The 8,783-nt window shown below is 40.7% G+C and overlaps 1 long non-coding RNA gene across 1 annotated transcript; it reads right to left on the reverse strand.

Annotated features, from left to right (window-relative positions):
* Positions 1-2,589: 2,589 nt before the first annotated feature.
* Positions 2,590-7,836, reverse strand: LOC138067050 (uncharacterized). The gene is made up of 3 exons (XR_011140721.1): positions 7,653-7,836; positions 6,453-6,583; positions 2,590-6,063 (listed from the first exon to the last, which is right to left on the reverse strand). It is a non-coding gene; the product is annotated as an uncharacterized lncRNA (long non-coding RNA).
* Between the last annotated feature and the right edge of the window lie 947 nt (positions 7,837-8,783).

Consider the following 8,783-nt stretch of genomic DNA (forward strand, 5'->3'; position numbering starts at 1 on the left):
AAACTGTTATCAATGTATTTTTTGAGTTATTATCTAGTACTGCTTGAATGTGAAAACGAGAAGGAAGCTGCACTGGATAGCATATGCAGGGTCTCTCTTCTGTAGTTGCTTGACAAAGGAAAAACAGGACTGTGAGACTATTAAGTTTTTCAGTTCTCTTTCAAAGTACACTTAACATGTCTGTCACCTACCAGTGTCTGATTCCACTTGTGAAACTTTTGGGCCTTCTATGAAGCATTAAGTATTAATGCATACAGTGCTCTAATAAGCATTATTGATATTTTGGGGTATTAGGGCCCGGAGAGCACTAATAGGCCTTAAGAGCCCTGCCCAGTCCCTCCTTGGACCTCCATACGCTGCCCTGGTCCCTGGGGGCTCCACGTGAGTTTGGACCTAGCCCTTGCCTGAGCAGTGCTCTATCTATGCTGGCCCTGACTGGATTTCCTGGATTGACCTGGATGACCTCAGACCTGACTTGTCACCTTGCCTGAGCCTGATGATTACCAGCCCTGGTCTGCTCACGCTGCTTGCGGCCTGTCGGACTGTGTCCTGCCAGTGAGGGCACTGCCCTGCCTTCTGCTGTGATTGCTCAGCTCCTGGGTGGCCTTGCCTTGAGGAGCAGCACCATTCTTGCTGATCTCAGCACTGCATATCATAATGTATCTAATAATTGTATCTTATCAATCTAGGAGGATGTATAATAATAACAAAATGCAAGTGTGACATACAGATATTCCCCCTATCTCATCAGATATTGCATATTTGCTAACATTTTATAGAGGTTATAAAAAAACTGTTACAGCTGTGATGAGCTGTGATAGTCTTAAGTATATAAGGATCAAGGTTTGAAGGAAGAGATTACTGTTGTGTGAAAAAATTGTAGAAAGCTTCAGGCACATGACCCTTCCATCCGTATGCTTCAAACTTGTGCGTTTTCCCCACCTTGCCTGTGCTAGGGACAGCCTGGCCAGATTCTCTCTTACCTGCCTTTTGCTCTAAGCAGCACAGGGGAAACCAGAATCTGCTTACAGTTACATGCCTGAGAACTGACCTCTTGGTAGTGAGAAATCTACACTGGCTTCTTACACTAGTTGCCTTTCCCCAGGCATTTTAAAGGTATAATGGCAGAAAATGTATGAGGCTGGTCTTTGTTCCATCCCTTTGCATTGTGATGGAACACTTAATCACGTGTTATGAGTTGTAAGGATAAGTGGCGCTTTGGGACTTTTAATTTCTTTGTGTACTGCCTAGATGTTATTACAGGCAAGAATCTGGATTCATCATAAACCACACACTTGTGAAGACATCCAGTTACTGGGCATAGATCTTCTTTCTTCTTGTTCTTCTCCCCCACTGAAACTGGAAATGGGAGGTGGTAACACGACAGTGAACGAACGCAAACATGACAAGGACTTGAACTGGTTCTCCTTGTTGTCTCTGACTTCCTACAGAAAATGAGACTAATAAGCCTTCTTGCAATCAGGCTGGCTAAATTCTGGTTAATAATAATAATTAATAATTCTAGTGAATAATAAATAATCTGTGAGAACTGGTTACATAACTTATGTTAAACTGCATTTGATTACTAAACGCACCTGTATTGTAACTGAAACTTTACAAAGCAAAGCAGATTATGAAAGTAATTTAACAAAGGCAACCGTCACTTGGGTGGAAAAAGCAGAAGTCATTTAAAAGCAACGTCTCCTAAAAGAAGGTACTCGGAAAGAGCAATTGCTTTGGCTTCTAGGTCAGATTTCTCAGTACATTATCGTAGGCTATTAGTTATATTTAACAATCCTCAAAGAACTCATATGCTTTGTTGCCATGTTTTGTGGATGGATCAAAGTAGGGATTGCTCAGCAACTTCTCACTGGGCCTGAGGGCAGTAAAGAGATTTGAGATTTTTTCATGCTGGCATAGCAAATTCGGCAGGTTAGTTGCAAATGGGTTTGAAATTACAGCCTTTCCACCTAAAGAGGAAATCTTTTAGCACACAGGACCTGCTAAAGTAGTGGAGGTGAAATGGAATCCTTCCTGTTGCATAATTCCTTCAGCAAGAAAGTAGTTAAATGTTTCTGCTGCACAGGCACTGAGCCTCCTGGAAGAGGGCATCTCACAGTGTTTCTGTCTGTATCCAACACAGGGAACTAGGGCCAGCTGTCCAATCTTTCCATCATCACTACTGTCATTCGTGTTTTGAGATGAAACAAAACCAGAACAACGAAGAAGAAATATAAAAGACTTGCACTGCATTTGAGACTTATGTCAAAAATATTTCAGTCCTCAGGTAATTTGCTCAGTTTTGGCTCCTTTTGTATTTACTTCAAAGCTTCAGTGAAAATGAAAGGATGGAAACATGGTATTTAGGTTTGCAGATAGCTATAGTCACATTTTTGTGACCAGATCTAGCCTGGTTGAATAGTGTCTTCCCCTTAAAAGTCAGGAGCTGTCTACACATCTTGAGGAAATGTCTTATATCAGGGCTAGTCAAAGCTACAACAGACCTAGTAAGTCTTGGGATTTATGTGTTTCCTGCAATATAGTATGCTATACATTAATATAAATCAATGAATTAATCTACTTAAAAATAGTGTTTAGCTATTTTAGTTTATTTGATCAAATAAAAAGCTCATGAACAAACTCAGAATCGACAAGAGAAGGACAGAATTCACAGAATGCACCAAACAAGGACTCATGTTTGCTACGCCTGTCAGTTGTATGTCAGTTTGCACAGACGGTCTTGGTCTAAAAAACTGTAGCCCTGTTCTAATCCTACTATTTAAAAATAGTAACTGAGTTGAAATATTATAACATGAGATCACAAATGTAAAATGCAAAAGAAAAAGCAAAAGAAAATACACACCACTTACTCTGTGTGGGATGACTCTTATGAGGATCCCTACCTTGTTCTGTACAGAGCAGACATCTCTGTTTCATCTCCTCAGTCCCATTTTTCACTTGTCTCCCATATCACTGTCCATAAGAATGGAATGCCTAGGTGATTCAGTGCTACCTCCCTGTACTTAGGCCAGTTTGGCATCCTGGTTCCACCTCGTGTTGTATACACCCACCTGTAGTGGCTGAATGGTAACGAGCGTGTGTTATGGATGACCAAAGTGATTTCTCTTCTCTTGTAAGTTGGCAAAGTTTGGTAGTCATTTCCACAGAAATTCAAGAGACATTTGCCTAATACAAGGGATCTTCCAGAGAAGTTAAAAGTCCCTGTTTCAAAGCTCATAGACAGCAGAACACCTGAACAAGATAGCATACATGTGTGATATTTATATATTTAAGCTTAGAGACATATACTCTATATATATGTATAAATACACATATACACAGAGAGAGAGAAAGAGAGAACATTGATGGATTTTCTTTGTTGGATGGCTATAACTGATTTAGCTAAAGCTTTGCAGAAATACCCATCCTGAGACAGACACAGGTTACGTTTGCTCAAATGTTTTAAGTCTGGCAAAGTTGTATCTGACCAAAATCAGGAGTTAAATTGGCAAATGTTAGTTAATCTTTATTATATATCACTGTGTGCTGGCATTCATTCTTTCTGAAAACTACCAAAGCACCGAACAACGGCCTAGTACTGAGATATATGATGTGATGCCAAACGCTTTTGAACATCCCAATTTGACTTAAAAGCTCACTTCGTTCTAAAGAATGGCTGTCCAGATTCCTGCATGCTTTCCCTATTAGCATTTTAATCTAAGCTATAAAAAGTTGAACCATTGCTTAAAACACCAGCAATATTTCACCTAATTTATCAGATCAATAAACAGTTAGCAATCTTAAGGTATTGATTAAGCTAAGATGTAAACTATCTAGCACAGGGAAGGGACTGTCTTTGGATACAGTTTGCATTGCGCTTAATACTGGGGGTTCTTGTTCACGGTTTGGCCTCTGGGAGCTACGATATTTACCATTACTATAAAATTCAGAGCTTGTGTGGTCAATACTACTCACCATTAGAACTGCAGAATGGCTATAAGACACTTGCTCAAGGAGGGTACAGTCATGAGGTTGACAATACAAGACAAGGAAAATACTAAAACATGCTCAACTAGATTTGTTTCAGGTTTCTAACTCTTCTGAATTTTTCCTCAGTTCCTCGTTCAGTCAAAATGTTACATCCCTTTCCAGATGATAATGCTGTTCATGACTTTTCCTAGGATAGGTAGGGAGATGGAGATGGAAGTTTCCTGTTCCTTTCTTTCACTGTCACCTGGCATGGATTTGTGAGGAGTTTTCACATTTACCCTCCAGTCCTAGCAACAGCAGATACAGAGACAGATGGTCCCACATCCTGTGAACTCTATCCAAGACAACAGCTCTTCTTGACTCTTCCTATAGGGATACTTTAAACTAAAATAATTCTAAGAAAATTAGTGTTGTTCTATGCTTAAATCAGGTGGCAGATGTTGTGCGCGCTTTATGAATAATTGCCGTGATTCATTACAGCACAGAACCCAGTTACTTCATCCCTTCTCTGAGTTCCCACATTTAGCTGGCTGACAAATTGTTCTGACAGAATAGGAAGAGTTGTGCTCCTGTTTTTTGGACAGAGTCCTCAGCAACTGCGAGGTTATACAGCATACAGTGTCATGCCTTTATTGGATCACATTAAGGTTCAGGGCAGAATATCTATTATAGGGAAACTCATTATGTTGGTGATGGTGGCTCCAAAGTTTCCCACTGTAGACAGAACGCATTCCTAGTGTCTGTGACTCGTCGCGTTAAAAACAGTTGAACTGTTCCTTTTTGCTGTCAGAATGGACAGCCTCTGAATATTGATTTTTTACTGTCTAGAACTGTAGTTAGCGGAGGCTTTTGTTGTAATTTACTTTCTGTGTCTTGTGACTCTTGACTTTTACTTATTCCACACCTCTTCAGGCCCTTAACTGAGTCTTAGAGGCCTCCTTGTCCTGGGCTCCCTTTACTAGTCCATCGTTGGAGGGAGGGGCTGAACTACCCCTGAGAAAGGCCTGTGTAAGTCCCATTTTAATCAATCGGACATCTGTTACAGGCCTCGATGAAAACAGGATCAGGACCACAGATTACCAGTCTCAGCAAAGCAGGAATTCCCAGCATGTTTTACGTTTCACAGTGGAAAATCAAGTAGAGAGACTTAATTTACGCAAATATCTCATTTCTCCTTGAGAGTACACATGCATATAAATGCAAACTTTTCTCTGTCATGTTTTAATAGTTCTTTTTAATTTTCAAACAGTAACGTTTTATTTAAGGAACAATCTAAATATCCCTTCTCATCAAGATAAATAGTTGAGTGATGTGAGCCTCAGGGGCTGCCTTTCCAGGGAATCACTCAGTTAGCATTTGTATGACAACCTGCATCCTTTGTATCAATCACTTTGAACTGAAGCAAAATGAAACTGTCTCACCCTTAGACCGAGGTAGACAGTTTTTCTCTTTTGCTATCCCTAAGACAAATTAGGAATGTAGGAAACCTTTCACTCTGAACAAAACGATGATTATAGCAGGTAACAGGACCTCACATTAATCAGTGCTTTCAAAGAAAAGGCCTCGACCTGTGCCCTTTGTCTAGCCTACTGGTAGGTACTCCCCCCCCAACCCCCCCCACCCCAAGTTTCTTTCAGTGTCAGGGCATTCTCTTTCTGTGTAATACATTCTCCTGGAAAATGTTTCTCTTTTCAGGCAGTCCTACTGCCTTGATCAAAACCCCTCCAGAAAGCCACTGTAGAAATCTGAACTTATAATGATGTTCTTTTATATTTTCTTACAATGAACAATGACTCTCTCAATACTAATGGCAACAGTACATAGATAGAGGCAACAGTGCAAAGAGTTAGGGGGAAATAGCCATTATTTGCAAGAGTTGCTGTTTCATGTCCTGAAAAAAAAAAATCCTGTCTTCTGCAGCCAAATCTTTACTACCTCCTGTTGAAAACATTCAAGGCTTCTGCAAACCAATGCTGAGATGAGGAAAGATAAGGGTGGATTAACATTTTTCTTCTTTTTGGAAGAAAACACTACTGACAATTAGATGGCAAGAGATCTTAGTTCTCTATCCCCCTGAAAAAAAGAAAGAGAAAACATTCTGCTTGATAGCCTTTTTTTGCTGTCCTTGACCTTTGAATCAATTACACCTCAAACATGAAGGTTAAAAGTAAATGAATGCAACTGAATTTGGTTGCACTGAATACACGACTCCCTCTACTGACTGATATACAGATTGCTGAAAGAGACAAAATGCTTGTTTACAAAGTGGGTGCAAAATGCAGAGAGAGAATGTCACTTCTTCATTAGTCTGATCAGATTTTCTTATCTTAAAATTCTGTTTTTTTAATTAATGTATTTAAAGTTTGTGCAATGCCAATAGTGAAGGAAGAAGTGTTAGACGAAAAAAGATGTAACGCTATCTCTTCTCAAATATTTAGAAAGAAGACAGCTAATAAACCTACCGTTTTTACCTAGAGTTCATGAATGCTAGACTGGCTGGTGCTTAGCTCCAGCTGAGTTCAGTTTTGGTCCACTATTTTTTCTCGCTCAGCAAAGGCACACACTTCAGGTTCTTGGTGAAAAGAACATTTTACTGGGGAGACAGAAGCATATTAAGTTATTTCACTGTGGAATAAAACAGGTGCAACAACCTAACATGTACAAACCAGAAAACAGGCTGTTGCAAGAAGCTGTAGAAAACGCTCGAGTTCCAGAATCAAACTTTAAATATAGCTCTAGCACAGGACACCCAAATCTGCTTCTCTGGCCTTGTATTTAAATTCTGTCATTTCCATGGTTAGAGGTGTTTTTGCTGCATTGTAAGGTAGGACAGATATTCTCAGAAATGGGGGCTGGTAGAGGATTATTATTTTCATAGTATTACTTCAGTCAGTGGATATGTATCACTGTTGCAATTTAAATTGTAAACGTGCGTACAACCCCAGATGCGACAGATCAGTCCTGCCAAGAGGAGTATTAAAATGTATATTTGGCTCTAAGATTTGTTTTTGTTGCCTCAGTATTTTGTCTGTTTTGAAATACAGAAAAGCAGTTCTTGGAATGCACACGGAATTTTATGCAATTTTAATAAAGACGTAGACAGTAAACAAAACAAACAATTTGTTCATGGGCTAATGGGCTGATTGCTGATACTGAAATATTAATAATGTATTCCAGAGTATAAGTAAAGGCAGTGGTGTAACCTGAAGTGACAGGTAATGGTTGTTAACTATAGTCATTTAAAACTTCTAAAGCTGTTCATTAGGTCTAAGTGTCACACTGGTACCTGAAGCCAAAGCGAGCAGGAGGGGAAGCATACGGCAGCCCTGTGCAGATGGAACTGTACAGATGGAAGATTTCAGAAAAACCAGCTGATGCAGCTATTCTGGCAGAAAGGTCTACGTTAGAAAGGGAGAGCCAGCTAAGTGTTCAGAATTTCTCAGCATTTCTGACGTTTTGCCTCTCCTCGGCAGTTCTCCTCCGCCAAAATACTTGACTCCTTGTCGTGAGCAAGTCTTGACTCGAGGAATTTTACTTAATTTAATTATTGCCAATTAACATAAAGTGTTAACTACTGATTCGCGTATTGAGGAAAAAAAAAGACATAAACAATTAAACAAACACTTAGGGAAACACCTTTCCCCCCTCTTCCCCAGGCTCACCTTTGGCCGAGCACCCTTCCCCACCCCGCAGTCTCAAGGCTCCGCCGCCCCAGCCCCTTTGGGGAGGCGCCACAGGCCGGGGCGGTGCGCGCCGGGTGTCTCTGCCTGCTGCCTCTCCGCGCGTGCCGCTGCCCCACTCTGCCCCAGCGTGCGCTGTGTCCCGTACGCTCCCTTCCCTCAAATGGAGGAAAATTCGCCTTTTTCTCGCCACGTGCCTCCCCTCGCCCCTTGCGGCCGCCGTGTCGCAGCGGCGGCAGCAGGAGGAACAGCAGCAACAAGAAACAGAGCAGGAGGAGCCAGCTGGGACCGAGGCGGCTGGCGGCCTCTCTGCACAGGGCGCCGCGCAGCTCTGCAGCTGACAGCAGCGGATCCTCCGATCTGATAGCTCAGAGTACAGTGCGATATATTAAAACATCTTGAGAAATTGCTTTGTGTAACAAATATTCCAGTGAGTAAGGAGCCATACAAATCAATTCAAGCAAACAGTTCAAGCTTCCTGTGTCCCAGCTTCAGCATGCTTCACAAGCAATTCCTCCTAAAACTCTTCTTGGTTTTGGATAAATCTTTGCAAATTTGAGGTCGCTTAGATAGAAACTAGAAGTCCTTAAGACTTTTCTTGCATGTTTGCAAAGTGTTTTAACTACTAATGCTTTGGTACTTCTATAATTATAGTGGCTCGGGTCGTATTTCCTTCTCCATATTAAATTGAAGACACAACTTTTTCCAGTAGACTTTTTCCTGCAGGTCCACAGAATTTTGCTTTTCTGGCTGTACAAATTTTGCTGTTACACAGTATTGCCAAACTGATGACCCAGATGCTTGTAAATGAAGAGTTCCGTTAAACAGTCATGATCATTTGAAAAATATTTGATTATTTTGAACTTAGTTTTCATCTTCGGATTCTTCTTCCAGTAAGCAAAAGAAATACAGACTTACGGGAAAGCTAGGATTTTCATGCGATTCTAGAAGCATAAGATATGGGATAAAATAGTTCTAATTCTCGAAATGGTGTTTTGAAATGTGGTGATAGCCAATATCTTTTTAAACAATTTCTTGTCTTCTGACTCACTCACTCACTTGCATCCTCTTTAACTTTTTAAAAGAATTTACCAGATGAAGCAGTTCTGTGTT

This window comes from Struthio camelus, chromosome 4 (assembly GCF_040807025.1).
Source record: "Struthio camelus isolate bStrCam1 chromosome 4, bStrCam1.hap1, whole genome shotgun sequence".
Classification (NCBI taxonomy): domain Eukaryota; kingdom Metazoa; phylum Chordata; class Aves; order Struthioniformes; family Struthionidae; genus Struthio; species Struthio camelus.